This window comes from Phascolarctos cinereus, unplaced genomic scaffold (genome assembly GCF_003287225.1).
Source record: "Phascolarctos cinereus isolate Bilbo 61053 unplaced genomic scaffold, phaCin_HiC Scaffold_5;HRSCAF=322, whole genome shotgun sequence".
NCBI classification, from domain to species: domain Eukaryota; kingdom Metazoa; phylum Chordata; class Mammalia; order Diprotodontia; family Phascolarctidae; genus Phascolarctos; species Phascolarctos cinereus.
The window spans coordinates 120,361,057-120,375,564 of NW_027555958.1; the positions used below are offsets into that span (position 1 = coordinate 120,361,057).

Below are 14,508 nucleotides of genomic sequence, written 5' to 3' on the forward strand. Positions count from 1 at the left end.
TCACAATTATTTTTATATTTTATTTTTACACTCCTTTCCAAAAAGGATTTCTTTTGCTCTCTCCATTATTCATCCTTTCCTTCTGCCTATCATTCTCTGCTTCTTCATACCTTTTGTCTAAACTAGATTTTCAAAATTTCTCATGGAAATCATTCTGGATTGTCCTCCCTATGCAGTTTTTGCCTTTACCTTGTAGCGCTAGTCCCCACAGTTTCCACCCCTCATTCTCACAAGAAGGCCAGTTCTTGTAGGTGGACAGTTCATGTTGGGACCTTCCCTGCTATTACATCCTTGATTATACACTTCACCTAGTTGCCTTCTTTCCTCCATTTGCCTCAAAATCTCCACCTTTTAACCATGACTCAACTATATAGTATTTTCCTGGATAAATAATTACATAGACTAGCATTCCATTTACTCTTGATGATATAATGCTGAGTCACTTGTTATTATCTTAGAGTCACTTAACAATTTATCAGTTTTAGTCACACTTATTCAATCATTGTTTCATTCTCTTCTTCTGTGGCCCTGGTCATGAGTCTTCTGGACTTCAGTTTCCCTATCCATAAGATAAGGGGATAAAATTATGTGATTGATGTGGTCACTTCCAGCTCTGGGATTCTATTATTATGTAATGTGGGGGTAATGTGAATAAAAATACCTTATTTTCTATTTACTTCACTTATTTTGGAAAAATAGGAGTCAGACATCTCAAGGATCATAAGACAGAGTCTTCTGTTTTTTTCTTTGGCAGAAAGAACCAAAAAGATCATTTTTGTCAGCATAATATTTAGAAGGTAATTATGTCCTCATGTAAACTTAGAGTTGGTAAAATGCCTTGTGGATTTAAAAATTTATACTGTAACTTAAATTGCACAGCTGTCCAGATCACAAGATCTCAGTAGTTGAATTAGTATAATAGAACATATTTTTAAAAATACAAAAAAAAATATCCTTTCAAGAAAATAATTTCCTTCTCTTGCCTCAGAATGGGAGCTTCTGCCTGTTACATAGCAAAATTACTTCATCTGCACAGAAACAAGACAGCAGTTTAAAGATGGAAGTAAATACTAGCTTATCCACGTTATAGCATTCTTTTTTCTTCTTGAATTTGACAGTCTGGAACCACTTGTCTCTTTGCAAGTTTCCTTTTTTTCCCTCTACCCCCTTCTTGTAGCTGTCATTACCAAGTGAGTGAAAGGATGAGAAAGGACAAATAAAAAGCACTAAAGGAAAACTAAATTCCACACCAAGAAAAAAAAAATGAGGGCAAAGGGAGAGGGCAAAATATACAGTTAATATTTTAGGAAAAGAGAATATCAAGCTTAATTCAAATGAATTGTTCTCTTTAGCTTTTAGGCCATGGACATTACCCTCTCCCCACTCCCCTCCCACTCCCAGCTTTTCAGAGGATCTTGTTGCCTCAGGATGGAAGTACTAGGAGAAAACCTTTGAAAAGAAATCTCTTTTCTGTTTACCTCAAGGGTATAAGCACATCTTTAAGAGCAGTTTATCTTCTGAATTAAAAAGCTTCATTAAAATTTATCCATTTCCTGCCTATGGGTGATCTTTCTTCTAAGGTCTACACATTTGTTGTCCAGATTTAATCAAGCTTCATTCAGATAGTAGCCTTTTTGTTGTATTTTTATGTTTAAGGGAAGCCAAGTATTTTGGATTTTGTTTTTTGTCCATCAGGAATTTGATTTCTGTTTTTCCTGTAGTGATTTAGCTTCCAGTAGATAGTAACTTTTTTTCGTTTTGTGAATTTCAACTAATATTTTGGGCTTTTTTTTTTACATCTGTAAAGACACAATTCTTGCTTTGGTAGTTTCCATAAAAAGTATAATTTTTGCATAAGATGTAAAGTTAGTCCAGAATATAATAAAAGCCATATGATATGTTAGAAATAGCATTAATTAAGAGTCAGGAGTCCTGCATTTTCACCTTGGCTCTGAAACTAGCTATGCCCTAAGTTTCTAGGCCTCAGTTTCCTCAGTTATAAAATGAGGAAATTTAAATGAACTCTCAAGCTTCTTTTATCTGATAATAGTTAATGATTCGATAATTCAGTTTAGCAAGTATCTGTTGATTATGTTGCAATTATCATAGGTAAATCGTGTCAGACATGCAGTGTGGTCTGCATCAATCCCAAGGATTGCATCAGTCAGATTAAAATGTAATTTGTAAATATTTAACAAAACAAATAGAAATACAATAAAATTTAGATAATATTAATATGTGATTTTCTGAATCAGTGTGAGGCCAGCAGAGATCTTTATGAGTGGTTTAGTGGATTTTATTTCTATTTGAGTTTGATATCACTGTTGTAGGTGATACAAAAAAAGTATAAAACATGTTACCTGTTCTCTGAACTTAAAATACAGTAATAACTATAAGTAATACCATTTTATAACCAATGGAGATGGCAACTTACTCTTTTGATATATATTCCTAATAGAGGAATCTCTGGTTCAAAGATTATGGACATTTTAGGTGAGATAGATGAGTGTGCTACCACAGAGGTCACTATCATTTGTCATAATCATGAACACAATTTCTCTTTTTATTTTTTAAATTAATTTATTTTCCCCAGTTACACGTAAAAACAATTTTTAGCATTCATTTATAAAACTTTCAGTTCCCAGATCTCACCCTTGCTCCCTAACTACCCCACCACCCCAGTGAGAAGGCAAACAGTTCAATATAGGTCATACATGTATAGTCATACAAAACATACCCATAATAGTCATGTTGTGAAAGAAAACTTATACCAAAAAAAAACACCTCAAGAAAAATAAGGTTAAAAAAAAGTATGCTTCAATCTGTATTCAGACACCATCGATCAGTTCTTTCTTTGGGTGTGGATAGCATTTTTTGTCATAAGTCCTTCAGGGTTGTCTTGGATCATTGTATTGCTGTGAAAAGCTAAGTTATTCACAGCTGATCATCTTACAATATTGCTGTTACTTTGTACATAGTACATTTCCCTTTGCATCAGCCCATGCAAGTCTTTCCAGGTTTTTCTGAGAGCATTCTGCTCCACATTTCTTGTAGTACAATAGTATTCCATCACACCATACCACATATCCATCATCGCATACCACAACTTGTTCAGCCATTCCCCAATTGATGAGCATCCCCTCAATTTCTAATTCTTTGCCCCCAGAAAACAGCTGCTATAAATAGTTTTGTAGATATAGGTCCTTTTCCTTTTTGCTTTTTTTTTAATCTCTTTTAGGATACAGGCCTAGTAATGGTATTCCTAAATGAAAGGGTATGTAGCCCCCCCTTAGAATGTAAATTCCTTAAAGGCAAGAACTGCTGGTTTTGGTTTTGTCTCCTCAAAACTTAATATGGTACCTGTTACTTAAGAAATACTTGTTGATTGATTCATTACACCAAATGATCTCTTAAAAACATTTTTTTTACCATAGCAATTCATAAAGGTTAAGAAGATGTGACCTCAAGGAATTTTGTCAACTTTAAATTCATTACTATAACCTAGTTACTGCCTAAATTCTTTGCTGTATAAATGATTTTTCCTCTTTGTCTCAAGTGGTCAAGTGGAATTAATTTTTTATACATGTATGTATTCCTTATTCAGTCTTCCAAACTAAAAATACTGGAATCATCTTTTACTCTTCTTTGTCTTTCACCCCTTCATCTAATCTTTGACCAAGTCTTGTCATTTATTTCTTTGAAATCTACATTTTGATAAGCGTTTTCATCTTCGATCCTGTCCTTGCCACCCAGTTTAGTCCTTTAATCACCTCATGCTGAGACTGTACTATGATAAGCTGGATGCCTTGTTTTCAGTCCCTGTTGTTTAACTCTTATACCAGATGAATCTTCCCAGATTAACGTTCTCATGTCAGTCCCTTGATCAGGAACCAACAGTATCAAGTCCAGTCTCCTCTGATTGGCTTTCTAGACACTTGACAATAGTGCCTCACCCTACGTAATCAATCTTATTTCAGATTATTCCCAGCATAGTGTCTGCTGTAGTCAGCCCTTTCATGTGTCTTTACTTATGTTATTAATTTCTCCTTTTATCTCAGTACTTCTCTCACCACTCCATCCCCTACATACTTACAAATGCAGAATGCTCTTTCTCTCCTTCACTTACCTAGACCCTGTTCATACTTCCCAGCTCATCTTAAGTTCTGCCTTTTACCTGAAATCCTCCCTAGCCCAAGCTCTTCTGTATGTATCAGTGCCATATAATTTAGCACTTTATTATTCTTTAATTCCTTCCTTTTTGCATGAGATCCATCTCCCTAACTTTCCTTGAGAATATCATGTTTTATCATGTTAAATTTTATGTATTTAATGTGGTTTCAAATACATCCAAAGTTTCAGTAAATTATTGTTTGTAAATTGCTTATTTTAACTTAAGATTATAGCAGCTAGGTAGAAGGACAAGAAAACTAAGCTAGAGTGTCAAGATCTCTTGCTAAGTAAAGATTGAGCAAATATATCATAGTGGTTATTGATGAAGATGAAGATGGTGATGATGATGATATCATTATTAAAATATCACACACTTTAGTTGACCCAGGCCTATTATGACAGAATCTGTTTTTTCCCCTCATATGTGAGGCCAGGGGCAAAAACCATTTAGGAGTGTGTGATAAATAAACTACAAATCAGCCCTCTGATGAGGGTTAGGAGACTATGCAGATGATAGATTTTTATTCACCTGAAGGTATATAAGTAGTTTAAAAAAGAAATATAGAAAAGAAGACTTGTTAATTGAGTTATAACATTGCTATTATAAATATTAACTATGGTAAAAACCATAAAAATTAATCTTTTGAACTTGAATTGTATAAAACAATTACTTAGAGTGGTTTAGTAAACTACTGAAATACATACATACATATTGTTAAATATATGTGTATGCATATGTAAATATATATATACATATATAGGTTTCAGTCTCTGTCCTCATCAGTATAGATAAATGATACATATTCAGTGCTTCCATATCTTCTTATCATCTTGGGAAAGTAATTTAACCTCTCTGGTCTCAGTTTCCTCATTTGTAAAATGAAGAGGTTAAACTAGACAACTTTTAAGGTCTTTTACAACTCTAAATCCAAGGTCCTGTGATCCTGGATCATTTTTGTCCCTTCTGTCCTATAAATTCTTCTTATGCTCCCTAGTTAAAGCACTCAAACTATCCATCTGTTAACCTTTACTCTCCCTGCATGATTGGTTCTCCTCTCTTATCTAATCATACGTTTCCTGTATATCATTCATACTACTTGGACATGCATCACCGTAGGTAATATGCTGCAGATGTAGATACTACAAGGAAGAATTCAGAAAGAAAATTAACATAAAGGATGTCATTCAAGAAATGTATGAGTGAGAAAACTAAAAAAGTTATCAGTAGTCTGGATATATCAAGAGAAAGCAAGGAACCAACATTTGGGGCATGAATATCCTTCCATGAGTGTCCATTCACATATCTGTGAATTAGGGAACACCATCTTGTCCAATGAACCAAAACTGTGGAAACCCAGGTTCATTGGAAAGATAGGTAATATCTCCTCTCCTGACTTCATTTCTGACTCTCCAGACTTTTCCACCTCTATCGCAGCAGTCTTTTCACCCTGGAGATATACCTTTACCCCTGTGGCTGGTCCCTCCTCCCATTGACAAGTTCTTGCCTAGAACCTCCATTTGATGAAGTTCCTGGGCCAGCCATGGTTCACTTTTCTCCCCTCATTCCAGACTCTCTGGACTTCTCCCCTAAGGCTCCCCTTCTCACCCTGTAAATAACTCTACCATTGTGACCAGCCTTTTCCTCCAGTTGGTGAGTTGCTACTTCCTGGGACTTCTGTTTGAGTGGATGCCTGAGCCAGCCATGGCTCATATGTCTCTCAGCTCCATTCCTTCCTCTCTGGAGGAGGAAAAGGCAGGCAACCTTCTATTCCTTCCCCAATTTTTTAGCTTTCCTAAATGTGTGGTCATTTCTCATTAAAATATGAGCTCTTTGAGGTTTGAGACTCTTATTCTTTTTGCTTATAGTTATTTTACCAGTGCTTAGTACAGTTCCTGACATATAGGAAGTGCTTCATAAATGTTTGTTGACTGACGGAATGTGGTGAGTGTAAGACACAACACTGAAAATACAACTAGAAAAGCAAGATAACCTCTTTTTTTTTGTAAGCAAATATTAACATTTTCTGTTTATCCCTATTGAATTTCATATTATTAAATTCATCTGAATACTTTAGCTTGTTAAAATCTGTTTGAATCCTAATTTAGTCATCTAGTGTGTCACCTACAAATTTTTGTGTTTGTTTGTTTGTTTTGGTTGCTAGGCAGTGGGGTTAAGTGATTTGCCCAAGGTCACACAGCTAGTAAGTGTTATGTGTCTGAGGTCAGATTTGAACTCAGGTCCTCCTGACTCTAAGGCCAGTGCTCTATCCACTGTGCTACCTAGCTGCCCCATGTCATCTGCAAACTTAATGAACCTGCTATCTATGCCTTTATTCAAGTCATTGATCAAAATGTTAAGCAGCTTAGGGCCAACCACAGTTCACTGGGATACTCCATTGGAGGCCTCCTGCCATGTTAACATTGAATATCTCCAGTGTTCTGCATGGGGAAGTAGAAATGGACTACCCCAAGTGTATATGTAATGTGATGACATAGACATAGATAGATATAGATAGATAGATCCACCCTATAGATAAATATCTGTCTATATACACACATACCATTCTGATGGTGATAAAATTTTGAGCGTGCTAATGGATTGATTCTCAAGCTATTCTACTAGGATTTTTTTTAATAGGAGGAAGACAGAATATAACAGTTTCTGAGTAATTAAAATTGATATCACACAGTGGTCAGTAGCAAAGGAACAAGGAAATTATGAGCAGACTGCAATATATAACCAATGAAGACCTTCAAGGAAGAATAGACAGAAATAATATCATCAAGGAATTGTATAATGGGTGGAGAAGATAGCTTGGCCTCATGGAGAGAGAGTGAGACATGGCAGGTGAGAATCCAGATTGTTCCACTAGTGATTTCACAGTGTTGGAGGGGAAGCAAGAAAGAGTGCCATGACAGATGGGGAACTGGAATTAGAATCAGGAAGACCTGGGTTCAAATCCTTAGTTATTAGCATTGTGATCCTAGGGAAGTCATTATCATTGTGCCATAGTTTACTCATCTATAAAATTAGATGGTTGGGTTTGATGACCTCTCTCTACTGTGTTCTAGCTCTAAATCTGTGATCCTGTGATCCTGAGCATATTGAGTTAGCTCCCTCTGATGAATTAGTCCTATGGTACAGGCAGACAGGAAGGAGATGTGATCTACCTTTTTGCAACATCAAACTTCCTCAAATAGATGATAGTGTCAGTGCATTTGAGCGTCTGAGCTTAATATCTACGCATATAATGGAGGGCAATTAAGGTATGAGAGGGGAACAGAAAGGCTTTTTAAAATGCAAATGACATTCTACAGCAGACTATATCTTTATCACCTCTTTCCTTAGAAGAATGTAAACTCCATAAGACCAGTAATTCTTTTTTTTTTATTTTATCTTTTTACCCTCAACAACGAGCCAGATAAATGCCTGCCACATACATAGAAGGCTCTTAAATGCTTTTGAATTGAATTGAAATTACAGTCACATAATTACTGAAAGGCATAGATAATACAAGATTCCATTAGGCTTATTGTTTATTAATTACAAAAAAGGTTTTGATTAAGTAAAGTGAAATGCTGCTTTAAAGGCTTTTCTTCGATAAAGATGTTGTTACCTATGCACATGATAGACAATCCCTTGAAAGATATAAAAATAAAGATAAATTTGTTCAAAACTCTTATTATTAGCATCTGTCAAAGCGTAATATCTGTCAAAGGTGATATATGTTCACTAAAGTTGTTTGCCACTATTGTAGAGCAACTCCAGGGATGAGATTAAGTGGAAGAAGGATTTTTTATAGATGGTAAGGACCTCCAGATGTTTCTGTTAGCCAGATAACATTGTACTCATTCCATCAAATTTTAGAATATTGTGAAGCCACCCAAATTAGAGCAGTCTATGATTACTCAGAGAGTTTGCCCATACAAGGAAAATCAAGGTGATGAAGATTATCTTTTGGCTAAACTATAGTATATATTTAGATGGACAAAATATATAGCTCATCCTCATGTAAATACATGGTATCTGCAAAATCTTAGTGTTTTAGCTTAAAGTTGCACTAAGACTTTAGGGATATCCTGTCTCTTGAACAGGAAGTACACATGGATAGTGACTTTACTTTGTATTTTGATATATCACTGTCAAAAGCTAGAAGAAATTGATAAACAGAAGGAACAGATTAGAAAATCCAAAATTAAGAAGAAAGGAACATAACAGGCCACTGTTTGAGAAATTAAGTATCAAAAACCAGTGAGGGATTTTAATATTCAATAATAACTGCAAAAAAATTAGATAATATTATGACAAAAAATAGAATGAGATCCACATCTCCTAAGCTATATCATAATGACTTTCAACTAAGTCAGTAATCTGAATTTATAAAACCATAGATGAAATTTATAATGGAAATGAATTGAAAATGAAATGTTATAGCTAGTCAGAGCTGCAGAGGGAGTTAAATTCTTAGCTATTCAAAAAAGGAACAATTACAAGGAGGAAAAATAGACGTGAGAGGGCAGTAATATTTTGGCCCTTATTCACAAAAGCAGGTAGTAATGACAGCAGTGACACTTTTCCTTGAGGCAGAGTCTGACAGTACCAGAGCCACTGGACAGTGGAGAGGGGAGTGGCATCTCAGCCTGCAGGCAGTGTTTGAGTGGCAGGTGTTAAATTGAGAAAGAGTTTAAGATGTTAAAATTCAGTGCCGGCAGGCCTGTTGAGAACAGGAACACTATAAAACCAATAATGGATTTGTGAATTAGTATGATGTTTTTAGAAAGAATTCTGATGTTATACAGTAAGAACTTTATGACCTTTCTATGAGTGAATACTACTACTAGTACTAAGGACATTATTGATGGAAACAAAAATAAATTATCACTACAAAAATATTCACAGCATCTATAATAGTAAACAAATGGCAACAACCTGTGGTTCTAAATTTAGTCAGTACTGAAATAACTGTAGTTTGTGAACATAATATCATATGATTGTCCCATAAGAAATGTCATATGTAAAGACTAAAAATAATGAGATGACTTATATGTAGTGATGTGGAGTGAAAAAAATGCAGAACCAAAACAATAATACACGTTAACTTGAACCATGTAAGTAATAGTAATGATGAACGACTACAACAAATTCTGCAATAAAATATGCAAGGAAAAAAGTTTGCTGAAGAAGACATCGAATCTAAGTGAACAATTTTAATGAATACAGATATTTTAAAATTTTTACACAGATTTCTTTGTTTATGTAATTTTGATGGCTATTAGATTTAAATTTTAAGAAAAAGGAAAAACAGTATCATCTTCATCCCCACCTCCATCCCAAACGCACACCTTTATGCCCACCTACCATCTGAGTGATTATATAACACATTTGTGGGAGACTAGAAACTCCAGCTGAAAGTCTTGCTTAAGTAGTTGACCGTCACAGAGAATTAACTACCCTTCCTTTTTACTTAAATTTTCTTCCTAAAATAAACATCTACCCCATCATCAGTGTATAAATTTCCACTAGTGCTTTGCTCCCTAAATGAGTGTATGTATGCTTTCATGAATATAGGTTTTTCTTCTTATGGTACAAATCATTGCCTATCCCTGTGGATCTTCCCAGCCGTTGCAGCTTTAGCGTGTGTCTTCACGATCTACGTCCTTCATAAAGAATCTACCATACCCCAAACATGCTGTGTTTTCATTTTTTAAAATAGATTTTATTCATATCTTTTTTTTAGAGTGCCTAAATTTTTCCCCATATCCTTCCACCTCTCCCCAGAGAGGCATATTTTATATAAAAAAAAAAGAATTTAAAAAAGAAAAGAAAAAGAGGAAAAAGAGAAGAAAAAAACAGCAAGACTTATCTGTCTGTCTATCATGACAGCATATGCAATGTTCCTCCCACTCATACAGCTTTGCAAAGGAGATAGGTTTTTGCTGTTTTGTGGTAGTTTTTTTCTTTTTAAAATAAATTCCATTATTTATTTGCTTGGGAGTTTATTGGTTTTGACATTCATTTTTTTTAATTTTAATTTCCAAATTCTCTCCCTCCCTCCAACCTCTTCCCCACCCATGAGAAGGTAAGCAATATGTTGTCAGTTATATATGTTAAATCATGCAAAGCATATTTCTGTATGAGCCATGTTGCAAAAAAAAGTAAGAAAAATGAAGAAAATGAAAAAAGTATGTGCAATCTACACTCAGAGCACAGACTTTCCATCTCATTCTGTATGACTGATTTACCTGCTTTTCCAGGCATATATCTCTTCCTTATCTTTTATTCTACTTCTTATGAACTATTTTTCATTGGTAATAGATACTGTAATTATGATCACTATGAAGCTTTTCCTTACCCTTTGAGTAATCTGTAATTTTGATTCTTTGGAACTTTTGGTGCTCCATGATTCACAGCCATGTTTGGCTCTCTCTGGGTCTCTGAAAAAATATCAGTGTTAAAACAGTGGTGATTTGTTTCAGGAAAAAGCGCTGTACATTTCCGAATGGGGCTGTTAGGTGGTACAGTGGACTGAGTGCCAGGCTCTCAGTCAGGCAGACCACCTGAGTTTGATTCCAGCCTTAGATACTTACTAGCTAGGGAAGTCCCTTAACCCCATTTGACTCAGTTTCCTCATCTATAAAATGAGCTGAAGAAAATCTTTCTCAAGAAAACCCCAAAAGGGGTCATAAAGAGTCAGTCGTGACTGAAAATGACTAAATAAAAACAACAAACATTTCTGAACAGCTTTTCAGTCTACTCTGTTTTTTAGATCTGGACCCAGTTCATCTGGTCTCATCTACCGTATATCTCCCAAGGTAAGTGCAGTGATGGATTAGTTTTATGGGATATACATTCACTTGCATTTTACAGTCTGAACAATAAGTATTCTTCATTTACTTGATTTTTTTTCCCTTGTGCCTAGTTTTTGAGTGATTGTAGATTTAATTTAGGGAGCTTTTTCATGTTATGTAATTTGATGTAATCAACAAGTGTCATCAACAAAATGGGGCACCTGGAGAACCTCACCATCTGTCAGGAATCCCTCTTCTGTCTGGAGGTTGTTGATAAGAAGACTGTCTATCCCAATAAACACCAAAATATTTATATCAGCACTTTTTGTGATAATAAAGAATTGGAAGCAAAGTAGATTTACGTTAATTGGGGCATGGTTAAGCAAATTGAATGTAATAGAATATTATTATGCTTTAAGAAGCAGCTATTATGATGAATATAGAGATGCATGGAAAGATTTACATCATCTGATACACGTGTTATTTTCTATCCTTTGCATTTATAATTGTCCTATACATTTTTTTTTATTTAAAAAAGAGATTAGACCTTCCTTAAGGTCCAAATTCTTCAAAATTAGCCTAGGTTACTATAAGGTGTCTGAATTGTTGAATTAATCAATGTAAGTTGAATGATCAGTGGCTACCAGCACTGATAAACTTTTCCCCTATAGAATACAAAATATGTGTGTTTTTTTCATGGTTTATTTATTGTATCAGAGTATATGATTATTAGGTTTTATTCAGTCTAGCTTTTTGACTCAGTTGTTTGTGGAGTAGCAGTTTTGACTTTCATATTGATGGAATGCCACCGTGATGACTCCTTTCCTCACTAAAGTACTCCACAGAGCGACATCTGAAAGGGAGGGCATCAGAAGAAAGAGCACGAATGTTTTGTGGATATTATGCTATGAAAGCAGGACAATTTTGGTAGGAAAGGAGTGAAGAAAGGAGTTTTATCTGCTACTGAACTGTCACAGTCACTCAAGACCTTTTAACCTGCTTATCAGAGACCAACAGGATATAGAATATTGACAAGGGGAAGGAAGATAAATGAAAAAGAGAAGACTGTGTTCTGACTTGGGCAGCAGATGTTCAGGAAACTTGTCCCCAGCAGCAATGATTGCTGTAATGATTATGGTTCCAAGATTGCCAAATCTACTTAAATATATGACAAGAATGAAGCAGGAGGCAAGGAAAAGTTGTAACTTCTGTAGCATATCAAATACTAACTCTTTTTAGTATCTTTATGCCAATTTTAGCTGTTTATTTCCCAGATCATTTATCAGACATCCAAATAGACTGCATTTCTTTAAAAGACTTTTAATTTTAAGATACTTCTTTCCTTTTTAAAAAATACGCAATCTTCTAGTAATCCTTCATGAGTACCTAGGGCATAAAATTTTCTCCTCAGGCAGTGTAGTAACCAGCCCTGTGCAAATGACGCAACTGTATTTCATAAAGGTTGGATATTGGGAGTACCACAAAATGTCAAAGCTGCAAGAGACTTTAGGGATTATTTAGTCCAACTCTTTCATTTTACAAATTAGTAAACTGAGGCTCAGAAGGGTTGTGACTTTCCCAATGTTACATAGGTAGTGTCAGAGCTAAGACTTGAACCCAGTTCTTCTGACTCCCGATGTATTGCTGCTTAATATTTGTGCCAAAAGTCACATTGTTTTATTTCCAGGATTAGATTCTTCATTTCTCCCATGAGGTATCAAGCCAGATGTCTGAAACCTGGAGAACTTATACCCATTGAGGGTATAAGTTGCCCCCTTTTTCTCTCCTTCTTCTCTCTCTAGCCTCAGGAGAAAAAGGTTCTCCCCTCCTTTCTGAAGATAATCCTTCTTGTATCTCATTCCACTTACCCTGATTCCCACAATTATATCCACCCTCTGTTATCTTTACTCTTTCTAACTGCAAAGATTTCTCCCTTTTACTTTGAAACATGAGCAGATTTAAGAAAACAGAAAAGCTATCAACTTCACATATCCTTGCAATACGTTCTAAGTGGTGTTGAATCTTATTGTCCAAACATTGTCAAACACAATCAAACATATGGCCTTGTATTGTTACTTCTATTTGTTATACCTCCATGTGTTCCCTTCTTAATCCCCTATATGATTTTTATCACCACTGTTATACTGAAACTTCTTTCTGGAAGATTACCAGTGATCTCCCTTCTTGCCTAACATACAGGCCTTTTCTCAGTCCTCATGTTCTCTGTCCTGATAGTGTTGATTCTTACTTTTCCCTTGGATTCCATCTTGATTTTTCGGTTCTTTTCTTCCTCCATGTTCTTTTCTTTTTGCCTTTGAATATATTACCCCTTCTGTACCTACAGATGTCCATCAAGACCTTGCCCTTGACACTTTCTCGTGTCTTCAACAATCTTTGTGCACATAAATGCAAGATTTTCCCCTCTAACCCGTCTTCCAGTTTCATATCTTCAACTATCTGAAGAGTATTTCCACATGTATTTTGTCATTATCTAAAACTGAAATTATCCAGAATTGAACTAAAAAATGTAATGTCCTAGCCCAATTAACTGGCTCTGCTTTATTTTTGTTACTGGTGGTGCCAGTTCAATTCTGCTACATTCAAGGTCCTTTCTTAGTGCTGGGGTGACAAAACAGATCCTGTTCCCAAAAAACTTGCTTTCTACTAGGAGGAATATAATATGTATACAGAACCAATACAGTCCAAGAAAAATTGTTGGGAGAGTAATAACAAGTACAGAGAAGACACCCTGCCTTAGTGCTATTATCACATGACCCTAGATGATGTTTGGCTCCTAGCAACTGATTTTTCCTCAAATTATGACCAAAGCATTCTCAGCTTCCCTCATCCCCGTGATTCAGAATCTGCGTATCTTGAGGCAAAAATCCTCTCCTATTCATGTCTCTGATACGAGATATACCATGCTGTCCTCTCAGTCCACTTAAGCCTTGCCCTTTTATACCCCATCTTTCCTTCACTCCTCTTTGCACTGCATCCTCTGTAACTCACATCGTATTCTCTAGAATCTCTGCATTATTTTTCAAAACAAGCTCCCCTTTGTCTCTTCAAACTGTGTTGTTCCCCTGTTCTTACAGTAATGGAAATCTGACTCTACTCAAAAGACTTTGCATCCCTGTCCATACTGGGTAAGAAGGAGCATTGGGTGCTCCTTTCTTCATGCCTCCATAAACACTGGGCCATTAGGGGAATAGACACTGTCTTGGTCCTCACTATGAATCCCAGACTTCCTTTTCACCATCAATCAGCAACTTCTTAGATTCACTCCATTCATCTTTATCTCATAGTCCAAAAGGTCAATTAGAAATGGATCCCTGTGGGCCATATATTGACCTAAAAATGACAAGTTAAGATTTTCAATGTTGTATAGTATTTGTATTTATTTTGTTTAACATTTCCCTATTACATTTTAATCTGATTTGGGCCACACTTAGGAGTTTTGCAGACCAGGAGTTTGGCACCTCTGATCTAGTCCACCTCTTGTCACAATAATTTGCCAGTGTCCAGGTCATTCTTCTCCCTTTCTCAAGT

The 14,508-nt window shown here is 35.6% G+C and overlaps 1 protein-coding gene across 5 annotated transcripts in view; it reads left to right on the forward strand.

The window, feature by feature from the left end:
• AHI1 (Abelson helper integration site 1) overlaps positions 1-14,508 on the forward strand; it is a 260,190-nt gene that overhangs the window by 92,707 nt on the left and 152,975 nt on the right. The window contains exon 19 of one of the 5 annotated variants that reach the window (XR_002324697.2): positions 10,938-10,983. The exons of the other annotated variants lie outside the window; for them this stretch is intronic. The gene's annotated coding sequence lies outside the window, so the exon portion shown is untranslated. The remainder of the gene's footprint in view (positions 1-10,937; positions 10,984-14,508) is intronic. 5 annotated transcript variants of the gene reach the window in all.